General features: G+C 37.8%; 1 long non-coding RNA gene across 2 annotated transcripts in view; it reads right to left on the minus strand.

Moving 5' to 3' along the window:
* Positions 1–1,298: 1,298 nt before the first annotated feature.
* LOC142050691 (uncharacterized) overlaps positions 1,299–17,063 on the minus strand; it is a 147,380-nt gene continuing 131,615 nt past the window's right edge. Inside the window, exon 4 of one of the 2 annotated variants that reach the window (XR_012658094.1) lies at positions 1,299–2,647. This is a non-coding gene — a long non-coding RNA (uncharacterized LOC142050691). Of the gene's footprint in view, positions 2,648–3,595; positions 4,706–17,063 lie in introns of those variants that run through there. The other variant, XR_012658093.1, reaches the window with a different exon arrangement.

Consider the following 17,063-nt stretch of genomic DNA (forward strand, 5'->3'; position numbering starts at 1 on the left):
CTGGACTTTAGTAAAGCCTTTGACACTGTTTCCCACAGCACCCTCCTGGAGAAGCTGGCAGCTGATGGCTTGGATGGTTGTACTCTTTGTGGGGTAAAAACCTGGCTGGATGGCCGAGCCCAGAGAGTTGTGGTGAGCGGAGCTAAACCCAGCTGGTGGCCGGTCACAGGCAGGGTTCCCCAGGGCTCAGTGTTGGGGCCAGACTTGTTTAATATCTTTATCAATGATCTGGATGAGGGCATCGAGTGCACCCTCAGTGAGTTTGCAGGTGACATCAAGTTTTGTGGGAGTGTTGATCTGCTCGAGGGCAGGAAGGCTCTGCAGAGGGACCTGGACAGGCTGGATCGATGGGCCAAGGCCAGTTGTGTGAGGTTGAACAAGGCCAAGTGCTGTGTTTTACACTCAGGTCACACCAACCCCAGGCAATGCTCCAGGCCTGGGGCAGAGTGGCTGGAAAGCTTAGGGACGTGGTTTAGTGGTGGACTTGGTGGTGTTAGGTTAACGGTTGGACTTGACGATCTTAAAGGTCTTTTCCAAACTAAACGATTCTATGATTCTATGGAAGAGCACAAAATAAAATGCTACATGGGTGGCATACCACAGAAGTTGTTAAAGAGACCTACATATTAGCAAGGCATACAGGTTGAGTTTATCAGAGCAGCATTGGCCAAGAGAACAGCTATCCTGCTTTGGCTCAAGTTTGGTTTAAAGTCAGGGTCAAGTGAACTTGTTTTACTAAAACAAGAACTGACCTGAACCTTCGCCAGACATGAACTACTCCGTAAATATTTCAGACCAGCATGAAAAATGTAAAATTCTACATAAATGTTTAAGCATGCAATGCTTGATTCTGCCATCCTTACTCATATCAAGTAGTCTCTTACTCTTTGAGTAGTCTCACAAAACATATGTATTTACCCAGGGAATAACACAGCTGCACAATATAATGGTACAGAACAGCACTATTTTTGCCTACTGCTTTCTTCAGTAGTTGGTGAGAAACATGTCTCACATACCAGACCTGACAGTAATGCACAATGAACTGCCTAGAGAGAGGTAGATACCACTATGTTTAAAGCAATTTCTGAACTAGACTGTCTTCTAATCTCTGCTTTAAGCACAGTACTTACTTAGTAAAAATCTGAATACATTTTTTCCATGTTAAAATCTTCTTTTGACACTGCATCTGTCACACAGCCAACGTGTCTGACCCAGATGTACCGAGTAAGCCCCACAGATTATTTGTCAAACAAATTCTGGAACCTAATATTTGGGTCTTCTATTTAATTGGTATGCAAATGAAGGAACAGGACAGCATTTGTGCTCGATACAGTTGTCACTTCAAATTCTGATAACATTCATTATCATGCTTACAGATGTTTTTTTACACCTAACATCTGCCAATACTACCTAAACGGCAGGAAGTTGACAAACCTGTGCAAACTTCCTCTCAGTCTCCCTCTCGCTTTCTGTTATCTGTTCTATGCACACTAATTTCGTGCATCTGAGGCCTCTGCTCGCCAGAATTATGCCTGCTTCCTAACACCTCTGCCTCCAGAGCTTTGGATTTGAAATTGAACAGACACAGAGCCAATTTATCATAGGATGACATGTGTCATGTTCATGGTATAACCAGAGGGACCTACTGTATGCACTGTATTTATCCTTTTGTAGTCAACATGGACAAAGACAATACTGGCAATAGGCAGCTATTAAATTTTTAAAATACAATACATGTACTTAACTGTTGTTCTGTTAGAGTTGGGGTTTTTAAATGTACTACTAGCTCATTTTGTTTAACACCAGATTTCCTTTGTCAGATAATCATCTGGCATTCAGGCATGCAGCATATTAAAATATCTGAGCACCAAATACCAATGCATTAGCAGCGAGTCTTCAAAAAAGCAACATAAAAACCATTTCATACATACTCTTTCTGCAAGTAAGAAATGATAATCAGATTTAATGACAGCTTACATGTATTTATATATAATAATGTTGTTTGTGGATATATTTATACCTAACTATACATAATAGGTTTGCAGAATAGACATATAAATATGTGTATATGTATTTCTATAAATATATATGTCCGTATGTGTGTGCATGTGTGTGTTTGCATATATATGTATATATAGCATAGAGTTTGTTATAGATAAAGATGCAGACAAAATCAGTAGCCTGACTAGTAATGAATGAATTGAATAAACATCTCAAAATATTAAGAAGAGACTTCTATCGGAAAAGTATGCCCAGAGATTTCATTCCCAGAGAGCAAGAAAGCCAAAGGAGATGTAATTTGCCTCTCACCTCCTGACTCTGAGCCACCCCAGGAACAGAAAGATCCCTGGCACCTTTCAGCTGATTCCAGGTATGTTCCCTGACACCTGATTCACCTGCTGTCTTTTGCAGAGGAAAACCCTGGAGCAGGCAATAGGTCTACTCTTTCACTGCAGTGATAATCTTGCAACGTGGCTTTATTTCATTTTAACAAGGTCTTCTTAGTTAATTCTACTGGTTGATCTACACAATAACAGCGAGGTGGGTTTCATGAAGAAGTGACACAGGAGAACTGTTTGGAGGACAGGAGCTGAGGGCTTTGTTTCAGGAGCAGGTAGAGGTCAAGTAGAGATGATGACTCGACAACCTGAATGAAAAGGGAGAAGAGCCATTTCTACAAATATATTTCTAATTCAGGAAAACTGAAGATATTATTTATTCAAATGTATTTCATGTTATAGTATGCATATGAGCTAGTTATTTTGAATTCATAGATTATCAGAAGTCACCAAGGTCATATCCTATTCTCCTCCCACACTGGAGGAATAAATCTGTTTAAACAGGGGATTAGCACATAGTATATATTTAATAATGTCAAGACATACCGTATTTCATACTCTATAATTTTAGTTGTACAACTATTCCAAATTCACAAAAAAGTGGATTTGAACATTTTCATAAAGTACAAATGATTGCATAATAGAACAAATTCTGCATGCGTATTTGCATATATGATCTGATTTGCACTATTACAGCCTTAACACGAACGGAACAGAAGTGGAAAAGGAGGTAATCTTGCTCCATGCACATACACTATTAAGAGATAATCTACGACTGCTCTTTTCCAACTTAGCAGACTGCAGGTTTCCCATTTTTTCATTTGCCAGTATGAGAGGCATCAGATTTTTCTGCTGAACATGAGGGATAGAAAAGAGTTAGTTAAAGTCTTCAAAAATTCAAGGTAGATTCAGATTGCCTTTTAGATGAAGTGATGGATGAAGAGCTTTGATCTTATTTGATATCCTTCAGTTCCTCTATTCCTGGTAATGTAAAACCATACTAGAAAAAAAGCTAACAGTGGGGGAAAAAAAATAGAAGGAAAAATAATTGCTAAAAACAGGAAAGCATTAGGATGAAATAAACCAAGTAATCCCCATTCTTTATAATAGTCTTTCTTCTGGAGGAATAGAAAGAGATAGAAAGTTAGGCAATACATTTTTGCTGTAAGTTAGCATAAAAGATAACCAGAACTAGGCATATTATGCATTTTGTTTTGTTTTATTTTTAAACAATTGGAGGGAGAAAAAGCTTGGATTTAGCAGAGAATTTGCAACTGAAAATTTTCTGACAGCACTGCCTCTGCCCATCTGTGCAAAGATTTTTAGTAACGCAAACATAGCAGTGATGAAGAGCATAACATGAAATACCATGTATTTGGCTCATTTCAAGATACCAGCCAAAGAGCATGGCTCAAAATCATAAAATGACTGTGCAACTTTTCCGGCATAAGTATTCCAGTGGATAACTGCTAATTGTCAAAATAGTCACAGGTCAGTTCTCACAATCACATACTTAAAAGTTTTAAGGAGACTTTCATTTTTATTATAGGGCAGGAACAAGGATTAACAGTGAATGGGGCAGGGCGGTAGGGACTTTTCCTATTAACCTCACACAATCTTTCTACTTAATCTTTTCCCAAATTCATGAATTTACTTCTTTGTATATAAGAAATAGCTTGGAACAGCTGATGATGTTTATATTTTATGCACAAGAAGCTATTGATTTTATGGGATTAGCTACTCGAGCAACAGGAATGAGATATAAAAGGCAAACATCATCAGGCAGAAATAGGCCAAAATGTCTACAAAGTAGAATATCTTCATCTGACTTGTAAAAGCAATGTAATTTTGTTTCATTCTACAATGAATACAGAAAAACATAAAAACATGACGGGGTGAATTTTATGTAAATGGTTTATAGCTCAAACGATTCAAAGTTCCTTGTGCCTGCTATAGCTATCTCTTATGACATATGATCATGGGTATTTCCTGACCAGCATCTTATAAGTGACTAAAGTATAGGTTTTTACTCAGCTTCTGGTGTTCTCAATTATACATTCAAAAAATAGTAAAACACATAATACTTCAGCTTTTATAAACACCTATAGACAAAAGCACACTTGCTTCACTGCTTAAGGATAATGGGAAATTTATTTCACATTATACAAGTTATACAGTATACAATTATACAATAATTTTTTCCCTATAAGCAGGTATAACAATTTAAGAAGTACAGTTCCATGAGGACCAACTCTGAAAAAATAACATATGGGTCTTCTAAATGCTGCTGATTGACAGAAGCACCAAGGAAGGTGACTGGAGTCCTCATAGCCCTCCAGCCTGGGTAGCAGCTACATCAGCGGGGTCTAAATGGCAAAGACAATAAAGTAGAAACTAAATACGACAGAAGATGAAAACTAAATGAAGGAAGAAAATATCTATACTTTTATATGTAAAATCTACATCTCAGGTAAACTCTACTCCTGAAAATTTTCTCAAAAATGTGTGAATCTTCTACTATCCCCAACTCTGATAGTCCTTGTGCTCTACAGATTTGAAAATTCCCCGTTTTGTGAAAAAAAAAAAAAAAAAAAAAAAGTGAGCAAAAGGAGGCAAAAAATTTGTAGACCCATTAAGGGACAAATGTTCCAGCTTGCCCACAAGAATAAGCCACATTGCCGCAAAAGTTAGCTGGTAGTTTCTTCTATATAGAGAAGTAGGAAAGCTATATGCTCAGAAACTCAGATTGGTGAGGAAATACTGCTTACAAGCAGTTTAGGGATTTTGTTTGTCTTTCTCATATTATTTTTTTTAATAGACAAGTCAGGTTAAAAGGATTTTTTGGGGCAGTCAAACAAATGAGCAGATAAATCAGACTGATTTAAGCAACAGGCCTCAACATTAACAGTAGAAAGAATACTCAGCCACATGCTTCCAGCTCCGTACAGTACTCATTTAATTATGTTTAATGTAGAGAATAATCCTTCATAATCTTGCTTGGATTTTTCTTAGGATTCATTTTGTTTTTGAAATTATACATTTCATCATACAATGAGTGAAGAAATCCATCAGGCACCATATTAATCCATCAGGATGTCAGCTATTCCCCCTTCCACAAAAGCCCCAGGTCCCATGATTTGCAGGAAGTTGATCTATATCCAAATGCTGCAAAAAGTCTAAAATTCAAAGATTAAATATAGGGTTCCTAGCCTGAAGCTGTTCAGCCTAACCTGGCCTCCAAAACACCAAGAGAAAGTTGAAACTATTCATTGAGTGTTTCCCCTAAATCAGGAAAGAAAGCGGGCAGAATTTCTTGAAAACCTTACGTGTAGTTTAAACAGACGAGCTCTTCCTGCCCTACCAGCCCATTCAGTCCACCCATGAGTTCAAGACAACAGACTTAATGGAAGAAGAGGCCTGTTCCTAGCTCTTGGAGCCATGTTGCTCACCAGCCACATTTGTTGGTATGGAAGAAGAGCATAATACCTATGTTTCCAAAGACTATGCTTCTGAAGACTTTCAGTTCAAAGTCTGCTGTAACTTAACATCTGCCCATGCTCTCAAAGTGTCACTGTTTTGAAGGAGAAAGAGAAAAGAAAGCTGACGGTGAGAACAGGCTCTAGAGAGTGCTCACCACATTGCAGAGACTGAATAACAAAAACAAAAAAGCAGTGATGGCTAGAGATTCAGAGAAAGGATCACACACTGTTTTCAATACTGCCTCAGCTGGCAATGTAAAAGAAGGCAGTACTCAATAAAGAACTGTCCAGATGTGAAATAGGGTTTTTTTCTGAATTTTTACATCTGCCTGCCTTCAGGGTCTGCTCATGACCGTCCTGTCTAGCATGCATCTCTGACAGCAGCCTTCCTCAGTGAAGGGCTTGGACCTCACTGAGGAGGGGAACTCAGGTTTCCAGGGGCACAGGTGGCCTCCTACATCTCTTGAAGATCATCCCCATGCAGTAGTGGCATAAAAGAGTAATTGCCCAATGATCACTATGGGACATTGATTTCCCTCTGATGAAGGAGACCAAAGGTCCTTCCCACTATCTCTCTGAGGCTGGAGCAGCAAAGAGATAATGTCAGTCAGAATGACGGCCTCTAGCAAGAGAATCATCCCCAGAAAGATCTAAAAATGTCAGCTCCTCTTGTCCCAAGTCAGTTTCGGTCCAGAAACAAGCTGTGAGTCTAGACTGGTAAGGAATGAAAGGCCATTCCGCTGCAACCCATCCTGTGTCAGTGCCAGACCTGAATGCAGCATGTGCATTCATTGCCCACTTATGGTGGACATGGAAAATGTTTGCTCTACATCACTGCCCTAGCCAAGTTGCCTTATGGAAGGAGAGTACCAGGACATGCTGCGCAGTTTTCTACCACAGGTCCTTGCCAGGTGTGGAGCCCTCCTGCCCTTTTCTTTCATAATAATTCATTTTTTCAGGGCTAACTGCATGATGAAAGGAAGTTAAAAAAAGAGTTAACATTGCTTGGTTTAAAACAGAAAAAAAAGAAACAAGCAACAAAAATGTTGAAAGTTGTAATTCTCTTTCTAGGGGGCTAAAGGTTAGGTTTGTTAACAAGGATCTTGTCTGTGACCCTTCAAGCCCTCTCCTGTTCATCAGTGAGAAAAGCATTTTGACTTCTAAGAGGGCATGAAAGCGCAAATTTTATCAGAGTGTGTGTCCAGGTAGATTTCAGAGTTAGAGGAAATAGAGATGCAGCCTGTGATGAAGAGGGCTAATAAACAAATATCCATTTGTTATTGTTTGAATGAGGTATTTACAATTGTATTAGGTAGTACATATCTGCTCTATCTATTTTGTACTGCAATCAAGTTTTCATATTATTTCTTTGGCTAAGAAGGAGATCTATGAATTATTTATCCATTTGTGTAGCTGGTCGTTGCTGATGAACTGAGCAAACAAGGGATTCCTCTGATATCACATATCATCCAGCACACAGAAAATCTGATGCTGTATGTCAACTACCTAATCGCTGAAAGAGGACCAAAAATAGGCATAATTAAAATTAAAAAAAAAAAAAGGCTGTTGAAGTATTTCAGATGAAGTTAACTAAGAAAATCACTAATCCTTGAGATTAAGCATTACCAATTTCATGGAAAGCTTGGGATAACCAGTAAGGAAGAGAAGATGATAAAGTTAGAAACAATTGTGTTTCTTACCACCTTGCACGTACTATTAATAGGCTACAACTGAAACAAGTGAGTATCTTTCATTTCTGGGAATTAGACTTAGCCTGATGCTTTTATTCACACTTAGACTGGACTCGTCTTTGGTTTCCCAAGTCAATGATTCAACCTATTTTCCTGCTTTCTTTGATTCACATAAACCATAAAGCAGCTGGGACAGGGTGGAGGGTAACAGGTGCTGACCAGGCTTATTGGTTTAAGCAGAATTGTTGGAGCTCAACAGGGTGCTGAGAAATTGCCCAGCACACTATAGCATGAGGAAAGTTAACAAAGAACCATACATGCTACCCACCAGGTAATGAGCAAAACACTACATTTTTTATTTTGATGTATGCCTTTGTCACTTGACATTGTCATTTCTCTGGCCACTGACAAAGTTAATGTGTTTTTCTATATAGCGACAGTCTCATATCATTTCTCTCTCTCTGACTCTACATATAAAAATAAAAGGCAGAGAAACTTGATGTTCGCTGTCTGGGGTAGGATGAGTGACAGTATACAAAGTGTGGACTGGATCCCTACTGCGTCAGAGAGATACCAGGCAGCATAGTAAAGATGGTCAGGTTGCCATTGACTTGTCAAGTGTTAACTTTATTTTCTCAGACAGATTCAGCCCCATTTCAGCTGAAAGTGCACTAAAAACCACAGGATTTTTCCACCCCTTGCCATAGAACTGGAATGGGAGTTCTTATCCCCATGCCTGATCTTAAACCAGCTACCTTTCAGAGCTACCCAGTGTAGCCATTTATATATATATATACACACATACATATAAGTCCTGTCTCGTCCATGGACTAACTTTAGACAGTTATTGAGAAGCAGAAGACAGACACCCAGAGATTTCAGCCTAAGGTCTGAACTAGCTAATGACTACAGAAAGAGTTTCTACCTTGGAAACCTACATGACATGCAAAATGGTAGCTGAGATGAGTCTAGATCTCTGAACAAAATTAATAAGGGAACAGTATAAAGAGGACATTCTCTCCACTCTCAGATAAAATACAAGCAGTGTTTTTACATCTAGCTTTTCTGCTACAATTTTGTCCCATCTATTTTTCACTGTGTTCTCTTCCTATAGGCTTTGGAGTTAAGGCCAGGGCAGTCTTTTGCAGTTCTTCAAGACGATCTTCTGCTTTGCTTTCCCATCAGGGAACTGTCAGGTTTATTTCAAAGGCCAAAGGCCATTTCCACATTTATTTTCAATTGGTTTTGCAGCAATACTGCAATTAGATTCTTCCTGCTGCAGCCAGAAGTGTCAGAAGACCGGGCTCACCTTCCATTCTGTTTGCTGCTCCTGTGTGCCTCCTTTTCTCTCCTTGACTCCCACTCCTGAACTTTGATGATCTTTAACCTTTCAAGTAGACAATAACTGTTCCAACATTATACTTTTTCTACACTGTCCTGAACATTACTAGATAGGTAGATCGAAAGGCCTAAGGAAGGTCTCATGAATTGTCTCCCTTAATAGCACTTCCAACGATAATTTCATTACTTTATGCTCCAGAATATCCACCTTATCCTTTCTTCCAACAAATATTATCATATTCACCATAAAAAGTGTGTAAAGATCCTTTCATTCTAGTTGTGCAGAAAAAAAATAGGTTTTCCTCTGTGATAGTTTGTGTTACAGAGATCATGTTGTCAAACTCTTGTGACAGATTTTTATCTCTGCAGCTAAAGGAGGTAAAACAAACACACCCATAGTGATTTGAAAATAACTTCAATCCTTTACTTACTTACTAAGTGGGTTGAGCAGAAAGCAATCCCTGAAACCCTGAATTCAAATAATCTATTACCCTGCACAGTTTCCTATAAATCAAGTGTCAACATACGTAAGTACAGCCAATGTTGAGCCGCTACCATATAGCTAGTTTCCTAACCGTAGTTACAGCAACTGTTAAGAGGTAGCAGCTATTAAGAAAGGGAAGCAAAATGCAGTATATAGCAATTGGTGGTGTGATGTCATTGAAATACTCTAGGAGCAAAATACTGTACTGACAGACAATACTCAGGTCACCCATTCCAACCGAAATCATTTCCCTTTGATGAATAAAAGTATTCATGCTGTAGTATGCATTTAGTTTCCTTTGTGATAATAAGAGACTTCTACCCAGCTGTGTTCCACCATGTCTCAGTATGAACTATTTCTTCTGCTAAGTTACTCTGGAAAGAGGAGGGATTAAATCTTTTCATATTAATGCAAACTAGTCATTAGACATGAAAGCACAAAGTGAATAAGACTGTAGAGCTAATCAAGGGGTAAATAACACTGAAATGCCTCCTTGTAGTATTTTCCCAAAGAAAATCATCATTCAAGTATTTGAAATTTGGTTCTTCCTGCTCAACTGAAGAAACACAAATTAAATCATCAGTACTCTTATCAACTCTCATTGCCTCCTCTCATTTCTTCAGGGCCTGTTGTACAAACAAGTCTATGCTTTATGCTTAGGGTGCTGGAAGTCAAGCTTTCCTCCCTTCCACAGGTCATCTAGTCATCCTCTTGCCCGTGGTTAGTCCTTTTCCCAGTTGGCCCTGAGCTACAATAAATAGCCTGAATGAACTAGTCCAACATGATCTTCTTACTTGTGTTTTTACCTTTTGCAAGGGCCTCCTTTTGCTTCGTTTGGTAGGCTTTCACCTAATTATGTCATTGGATAGAGTACTGAAGTAAATAGAAGTGGGATGTGAACTACCAGTGCAATTTCTCTGAGACTGCAGCCCAGTTCCCACTTAGCTTTGAGAAACTTTGTCGGCAGAAGTATCAGACCTATTGCATTTACCACAGAGCGCAGGTAAGCTTCTGATCCGGCCACACATCAGGATCAATGCCACAGTATGGGATCCCATCAGAGCACCACGGTATACCACTACTTAAGCTTCCCTAGATAAAACAAAAATGGTTGTCCAATCCACCCTGACCTAGAGAATTAAAAAAAAGAGTACATGAAACCTAAAAAGAAAACCGCAAACACTAACCTTTTGTCAGAAAGTAAAAAAAAAATTATAAAACCTAAAAATAATCCCCACCTACCCAAAAACATCCAGGAGACATGGCTGATAAGCAGAAGATGATGCAAGGAAAAAGAAAGACCAATGCAGATTTGCCAAAAACTAAAGATAGTCTAATACGGGAACTAGTTATCTGTTACTAGCGCTAGGGTGACAGGAAATTAAAAAGAGGAGCCTTACTGAAATAACTGCTATGACATGGGGACCACCACGGCACCTCTTTACCTTTAGCACTGAGATCCTGAAAACTTACCTGTGGTAAGTCAGAAAGAAGACCACCAGGTGACCCATTAACTCCACTGGCCATGACTAAGTCCTGAAATTCACCTGGACGGTGAGACTTGTGTTTCTGCTGTCACATTATCTGCCATTTGCCCTTCCCAAAATCACTTCTTTTCTTTTTATTTTTTTTCTTTTTTGTGATTAAAATCCACTTGAGCTGTTCTGCAACAGTTACGGTGATCCTGACACTGAAAAGGTAGGAAAAAGCCTGGAACTGGCTCAAATATGTCATATTTCTTAAATGCGTAATAAAAACCATATACTTCCTTTGTCTTTCCAAAGGAACATGGTAGGAAACAAAAATCAACATGCAAAGCCAAAGCTGTATCTTCTGGTTCTGTAGTTCTTTTCATTTTTATGTGCATGTCATAATTCTTTCTCAGGAAAATAGTCAGAGATCAATAAAAGTGTCACCAACCCCAGCCCTTCTCAAGCACTTTTTAATCATTAAGGATAGCTATTCCCATCTCTCAATACCATCCAATAGGCTGTCAAATCATAGGTTTCCCCTCAAAAAGAAACAACCACAAAAAAAATCCTGTAGCTAGAAAAGAAAGGTAATAAGGACTTTTACCTTTAAATATTTTATTAATGTTTTACGCTTTCAAAGATTAAAATTATTTTTCTATATTTGTAATAAAAATCATATACTCTACTTCTCTTAAGACTTTATTGGCCAAGCTAAGTGTATTCAAAATCTTTAACTACACTTACCACACAATGATGTCAAGAGTTTTGACTTTGAGGGCCACTTATTCAAAATGAAATAATACCACATAACTTTTCCAGCATCACCCATTAGCACTTCCCTCCCATTCCCACAACCTATGAATACGCATTTTCCTTTTCCTTGTATGTTGATCAAGACTTAAAGTCCTTCCTCCCAGTGCTTTCCGGCTTTTCTTAGTGATTCATCACCCTCTCACCCCATCACCACTGCATCTCCTCCCTTTGCCCTGGACATCTGAAGCCCTGAAGCTACTTCTGGGTGCACAGAAATAGAGAAGCAGAAAGAAAAGTAGTAACAAAGTGTAATTGTCAAAGAAAAGCAATTCCCTAATACTTCAACCTGATTTACTTTGCTTAGATTTTACTGGATTTCTGTGGTAGAGCTGAAAGTCCGCTTGGGTCCTGTAAGGAAGTGAAAGTGTTTTTGTCAAAAGCAGCCAGGTATAAACTTGGCTTGCTGAAATTTCAGGAAGGATTCCAGCCAACAGTGCTCAGTGTTAATATTCTTGAAGTGATCTCATGTTGCAAGGTCGCTCCTATTTTCAGCAGTCTGGGTTATTGTAGAAAGTTGTTCAGCACTTTGTAGACTCAGAGTCTAAACGTGTTTGTTTTGCTCTTGTTCATCCACCAATTTTTGAAGACTAAGATTCCAGTGATAATTTTTAATTGGAATTTGAAAAAAGAAAAAACATTTGCGATGAGATCAATAACAGGTCGAAATCTAAAGGGAATTTTTGATGCAGTTACATATGAGTGTAAAGAGAAGTTTGCGATGGAAGCTGAATAGCACCTTTAAATATAGACATTATCGCTGCCAATGTGATAGTCAAAACTGAAAAGTCTGGTTTTAATATATCCTTCAGAAACTTCACTGCCATATCCACTGAGGGAAAGATTTGGCCTGCAGAAGGTTCATTACTGATGGTGACTCAAGAGTCAAGGGCAAGAGGACAGGAAAGAAGACGGGGAGATACAGCAGCTTCAACCACAGGATCCACCATAATCTCTCTCTACCACTCTGAAGAACAGACAAACCATTAAGTTCTCACGTTAGCATGTTTTATGAGGAAGACATTGAGGCTATGGAGTAATGGGAATATTTACAGCCTTTTTACAGAATGCACAACATCCATTCCAGGCTTCGCGTTCTAGCTGACATTATTCTATGAAACAAATGGAAAAAAGGAACAAAGAAGAAAGAAAAGTCCACAAAATTATATGGAAGTCTTATCTTATTTCTCCTCTCTGCCGTGTCTCATGTTCAAAATAACATAGCCAGCTCAAAAATTCCAGTCCATTTCTCTTGCATCTGTATTCAAGCTCTCAACTAGCTATCAGTCACAGCCCTTCAAAAAAAAGTTAAAAACCCAAAAGTCTTGTGCATAGAGACAGAAGTATAATAGGTACAGTGTATATATAGTAGTATATATAGTATATATAATGGTATATAGGAGCATCACAGAGAAAGTAACAATATCAATGACATTCCTTCAAAAAAAATGCATTAACAATGGCATTTCAGCTGCCGATTAAAGAAACAGAGTAACTTTATATTAAGGCCAGAATCTACACAAAAGCATGAAGTCCATTAGGAACAAAATATTTACATAAGAAGTACATGCAATGAAAGTTTTTCTGATGTTTCACTGCATTGAAATCACCTATTTTCTGAAACTAGAGGGCAAAAAATATAAGTCATATTTCTTTCTGGATGTAATCTGTTTGAAAAAAAAATTTTTTTTATTCTTTTTTTTTAACCCTAAACTGGAAATTATCATCAGGGCCCAACTCCTTCTAATCTTGTAAGTCCCTTTTTCTGTTGAACAGCCATGTAAACTTCCTCAGGCCGTTTTGTTTTGGGAGGAGGAAAGTGGTCGAAATCAGAAAACCAGAAAACACTCAAGTTTTCAGAAATGCAAGATGGATCATGGCAGTGTATGATCTGTGAGAGAAATTTAAGAGAGGAGTTTCCATGCCTAGACAAGTTAATCAAGAGGTTAGTGTAAGCGCGAGAACTGTAGAGTTGAAAAAGTCATCAGGGAACCATATGAGACTCCTCGTGAGCATTGACTGTCTATGTGGCCTTGGACAAAAAGTGGAATAACTTCTCTGTACCTTTATTTAACTCTGGAAAACAAAACCAATAAAATTCTATTATACATAAAAAGGCCACAAAACACTTTGTGATTAATGAAGGCCACTGCACAAAAGAAGAGAACAGCTCTTTTTGTGTTTATGATTGAAACTCCTGAAAGAACTGACAGATCACAGTCTCCCATATATTTAGGATAAAATTGAAGGATGACTTGGGAAAACAAACTGTATTTTTCCTTCCCTGTGAAGATGACATCAATATGAAAATTTGGATTTTTTCCATGATTGATTAGTATAAATACTAACATTGGAAGAGTTCTGTAGTTCCAGCTCAACCTGTTGAAAGCTTAAGGATACTTGATCACTTCATCTCTTCCAGATTTTACTCTATACATTGAAATCAGCTGCTTGCTCAAATTCTGCTATTTGAATTAAGTTAAACCTACTTATCATTTTAAATGCCTTGCTTATTGACCTACACAAACAAAGTGGGGAGACACAATTACAAATCTTTTTCACACCTTCTTAATGCTCCCCTGAATCAGGTAGGTTTTTTGACAGTCCATTTGTATAAAGCGTAAATGCTCATCACAACTTTGAGACTGGCGAGCTACAAACCAGTTAGTTCCATCAGTTCAAGTGCACATAAGACACCTTTATCGACTCCTTTTTTTTTAATAATCTAGGAGTTGACTTGATTGAGTAACTATTGATATTGTTACATATTTTACATATATTCCACATTGTAATGTGGAATAACTACAGAAATTTCAGTAAAGTATTTTTAAATGTACACCACTGCAAATAGGATTAATATCTAGTTTTTACTTTTGCAAAACTTTTTGGACTAGATGAGCAGCTGGACTATATGATTGCTGCAGGTCCCTTCCAATTGAAATTGTCTATTCTATTCTACCTTCATCAAAATCATGTGCACCATGTGACAATCTCACCTTAAATTCTGGAGCAAAGACTCTTGTGTCCTGGGGTTATCTAGTTCTGGATTCTGCAGTAACTGCAAATGTCATATAAATTAGGACAAAGTTATGCTTTTCACTGGAATAGATTTGAAATCGCATAATACATTAGCTGTAATATACCTGCACCATATTTCAGATGTTGTATCTGTAAATCCCCAGTAGTCTAAAGTCAGATTCTTAATTTTAAATTTAAGCCCAGTGTGGTTTTGGACACCTGAATATTTCCCTCTCTTTAGTACCCCAAAACTTTTTATAATGGCAATAAGAAGTCAGCAGGCCAGAGATACATACTGGTGTACATACAAATACGTGTCATTTGTGGGTTTTGCCCTTTCAGATGCATGAAACTAGTTTGATTTCAGGATTGAAAAGATAATTCTTTAAAAAAATCTCCCTTATGAGGAAACGATGGGGAAAGAATTTGAGGAAAGGGGGAATCAAAATGGTGATTTTCAAATCAGCATTGGACTAGAGAAAGAGTTCAGTGAAGGGAGGAGGAAGGAGAAACGTGCAGGCATGCCTCTCTGAACAATATCTGCCTGTCTAGTACAAAACAAACCAGTATCTACTCATGCTAGGCAATTATAAGCATGCCTTTTTACTTTCAGCAGGAAAAAACGCAAAATAATAGGCAATAAATTTTTTATTGTTTTACATACCTAAGTAGTTTTGACTTTGTGCATTAATGGATACAAATGAGTTGATTCAGGGATAATTAAATGAAGTAAAATTAAGGACTAATAAGGAATGTGAAAGATCAACAGCCTTTCATGAAAAATGGCTCACTTTGACTTCACAAATGGTGGAATTTAGATAAGTAACAAAACTGTGGGTTTCTCTGTTTGGAGGTCAAGTTGCACTCATTAAGAAGTCAGTTCCAATACGGTCCTAATATTTACCACTGTACTGAGTAATAAATATCTGAGCTGAAGTGACTGAACACAAAACCAGACATTTGAACTAATACTAAGTAAGCCTCAAAATTAGTGGTTACTGAAATAAGCTGAGACAGTTTGCAGGCTCTCAAGCTAGTTGCAGATTATAATGTAAAGCTTCAAATTCAGGTATTGATGGCTGCAAAAGCAAAAAGACCTGGAACTCAGTGTAAGCAGTACCAGGGGGTAGACTAGATAATTCATGAGGTACTAATCTATACACCTATTTATTCAGCTTCTCAAAAACATTCTGAAGCCTATGCCAAGTGCCACATTTCTGTCACTACACTGCTACCACTATTAATATATTATAACTAAGGAGGATAAAAACACAGTCAATTCAGTGACTGGAGATAATGCAAAACAGACATCTCTTGGCTGTATCCAGGCCACAGGAAAAACTACACTCGTAGCTTGCCCGGGTTTGTTTTCTGAAAACTCCTTATTCAATTTTAAGATATTGTCATTAAAAAAATTTAAAAAATAGATTTCACTCAAGATGGCATGGTAGACATGAGATATTCAGACACATTTCCTCATTAGAAAACAATGGGTTTCCAGTTATCCTGACAGTAACTTTCATAGATAATTATCTGGAAAGGACAACTGGTGTTAGGAAAACTGAAATAAAAGAACCTAAGATTCAAGGGTACGAGGTCAGATATGTGCTTGCTTGGATTAAATGGCTGATCTAGAATGGCTATAGCTTCCTGCATGAAAAAGTGCACTTTTTTTGGAAAAATGCCTAGTTACACGCATACATCAAGTACTTATCTATACTCATGAATAGATCTCTTGAAGTTGCCTTTAAGGTACAAAGAATCTTTATTCTTACTGCCATTTTAGGATTTAATTGCACTTGGAACAAAGAAAATTCTGGATTTACACCTGAGCAAATGAACACAGCAAGTGGTTGATAACTTGCAAATAATTTTAATGAAAGCTATTTTGGCCCTAAATAACATTTTATATTTTGGAAGGTTCATATCTGCACCTATTCTAGTGTCATAAAACACTTACAGATACTGTATTTAATGTGTGGAACTTGACTTAATTTACTGAATGCTAAATTCAGCTCCTCATTGACCCTTCTTTTTATACATGTAAATAATATTGGACATTTCAAAAGAGCATCTAATTATCTGTGGGTAGATACTATTTCACAAACGCTGCCATCTACACATCTCGTAAGTAGGTATTTTATTACAATGTAGTATCACTCAGCAAACTCCAAATCAAAAATTCAGCTGGTTTTCCTGCTGTTACTGACTTACATTTTTTGCAGTTTTGTGCACTGTGCCAGTTTTTATCCTATAGACAGCAAGAAAATGAGGACAAAGAATAGAAACCATATCATTGTTCATCGCTTTTTCTTGCTCACATAGCTCACATACCAAGGTTGGTTCTATGAAATGGCAAAGCCACCTCATCCTGACCTCAGTTTACAGGCCAAAGCAATACTAGCAAATCTGCTAAAATGTACGGGATC

Source organism: Phalacrocorax aristotelis, chromosome Z (genome assembly GCF_949628215.1).
Source record: "Phalacrocorax aristotelis chromosome Z, bGulAri2.1, whole genome shotgun sequence".
Classification (NCBI taxonomy): domain Eukaryota; kingdom Metazoa; phylum Chordata; class Aves; order Suliformes; family Phalacrocoracidae; genus Phalacrocorax; species Phalacrocorax aristotelis.